Here is a 2895-nt window from a genome sequence, read left to right on the forward strand (position 1 = left end):
CACATTCTCTAGAGCTAGAAAAAAAATATGTCTTTTGAACATTTAAGTTAATAGTAAATGTTCAACGATTCCTTGCAGCCTACATTAGCCCCTTATACTTTCACCGGGTGTTCGTCTCATTAAATATAAAACGGATGATATCCGTGTTTTGGCGGGGAAAATAGGTTAGGTTGTATCTTTGAGGGTCGGTAGGGGTAGAACGGAAATGGAGAATAATTTGAAGGAATATTAAATGTGTCCAGGGAGGGAAGGTGGTTGGAGAATAGACAAAGACCGGGATTGGGTTTCGGGCCCAGGTGGTGGTTGGCCGGAAGCGGGGGACTCAGGCAGGAAGCCGGCTCTACCTATCATCTTACTATCATCAACTCCCCTTCCAACCCTCCATCGCCAATTCCTCTCCTCCCTTCTTCTTCTAGCATCTTCGCTATGACCTGTCCGTCTGGATCCGTTTCTTACTCAGATTCCTCAGGAAGTCAAGTTTTGCGGACATTGGGAGTAATTCATTCTCAGCCCTTAAGTCGCGTCCATGCGTTCGCATTTTACCCCTCCCTCCCCCTCCTCCCCTGTGCAAAACATTACAAACTTACATTTGATTTAAACTTTTTTACTATTAAAATATGCAAAATAAAAAGGGTTAAATTAATGGAAACTTAAATATCAGCAAAAAAGAAAAGTAATGATAAAAATCCATAGAAATGGTGCTGGATAAACTTTAAATAAAAATTTCATTCCAATATTTTTTTTCAGATAATTATTACTGAATTATTAATTTAATTACTAAGATATATAATATTCTTATAAATATATATTTGTGCAGTGTTAAATAAAAAATATACCCCTAAAATTAGAGATAAAATTCTTTAGTTTTCAAAATATTTACCTGATGGCAGTTCTCAAACATCAAGGTGTGGAAGCATCACAATCGTTTGCACAAGTTCCATTTGATTTGTGTTCAAAAACCGGCGATAGAGCCACAAATTAGGCAGATCTTTACCAACCAATCCAAATACTCATCCCCAAACGCTTGCGCTTGTAAGAACTTGGGAGGGTTTGACAAATAGTGAAGGCGTACCTTCAAGTAATGAATCCCAACTAATCCTGTCAAACCATCCTACCATAATCTTTCAAATTCATTCCCTGACAACTCAATTAGTCTTACACTACCAAATTATATTTTAATGAGTTGAAATAATAAGGGTATGGATGATTTTAAAAATATATACAATTATTTGGTTACATATATCGTTTCTAATGATATCAACAAAATTGTGTTTAAATGCATCGAACTGTTATGTATTTTAAAATTGTTTTCATACTTTATTAAATACATGACAATATAAATACGTTAAATATGTCAGAATATCACAAGATACTATTAGAAATATGATAATAAATACGTTCTACACATGTTTAAGTTTGTAGAATAGGAAGATTTAATTTAATTTTTTTTTTTAAACAATATTAAATTAAAGTTTTTCCGATTTCTGAGAAAAAAAAAAACTTAAGGAAAATTCTGTCACCAAATTTTAAGACCCATTCTGCATACAGAAAGGTAGAGATTGCTCGCATTTGTTATGGGATAAAACATAATTTTTTTTGTTCACAGTTGTACATTTTTTTTATTTTTGATTCAAAATATCACAATATATATATTTCCATATCTTGAATATTTACAACATGTAATTTTGTGGTATTTTATAATCGCCTTAAATTTTATTTTATTTAACCAAAATGCTTTCCATAATAGTATCTTTCTGTTTTATAATTTTTTTTTAATAGTGAAGTACATTAAATATTAATTTCGTTTTATTTTATGGTTAAAATAACGCTTTTAGCAGAACCTAAATGACTAAACGATTTATGATTGTTATTCTACTTATTTAACTGTGTAGTAAATATTAATTATTAAAATTTCAATAAAAATCTTTTTGTTTTTTTTCTTCCTTAAAACCTCAAATCCAAAATTAAGGAAACATTTTATATATAACCTGCAGACAGCCTGAGATTTTTTTTCTTGCATTAACCAATTTTTTTCATCAGATCATTGTTCCAATGGAATTTTTATTTATTTTTTTATAAAGCATTCATTTTATAAAGCCGTAGAAATCTACGGAGACAAGATTTGAATTCTTCTTAAAACTCTAAATTAAAAATGAGGAAAAAAAATCCTGGCCGGCAAACAGAATTATTAAGATTGATTGGCTTAATTTAAAAATTACATTAATGAAATTTAACCAATTATTGTATTCAACTGATTTCATCATTCGTCAATAATTAGGTAATAAAGCAGTTATGCCTTTTTTGAATTCGTATTCACACCAGGAAATCTGTAAATATATTTTGTAATCATAGAAATTTATTAAATATGAGTATGATAGATCAGAAAATGTGAGTATATTCACCACTACGTGATCGGATAAATTTTAAGAAATTTTTGATCTTCGCATTAATATTGAGATTGCCATTACAGAAATTAAAAAAAGAAAACAAGAATGTCCTAAATCTTGACAACCGCCGATTAAAAACTGGATTTGGGAGAGATTTCGAAAAATCTCAGGATGTTAATGGTACAAAAAAACAACGATTACTGTTTTTCTTTTCGCTTTTTGAAAATTCCTTCATCAATATTAAACCTGAAGAAGTGCCAGAATTTGTAATTGTTATGCAGCTCACCTGCATAGACGTGGGAACCGAATATCCTATTGTTTTCGTCCGCTCCTTCTTTCAAGTTCTCTATAACTGTCGAGTACTATAAAAAGAAACAAAAATATTGACAAATGTTAGGTGTCCTATTAAAACCATAAAAATAATGTTGCAATTATAGCAAAGAGTATAAACATTTAATTAAATATTCATCTATTAACTTCAAGTACTTATGTATCGATAATTATGCAA

This window comes from Halyomorpha halys, unplaced genomic scaffold, assembly GCF_000696795.3.
Source record: "Halyomorpha halys isolate HHAL.00 unplaced genomic scaffold, Hhal_1.1 Scaffold262.1, whole genome shotgun sequence".
Classification (NCBI taxonomy): Eukaryota; Metazoa; Arthropoda; class Insecta; order Hemiptera; family Pentatomidae; genus Halyomorpha; species Halyomorpha halys.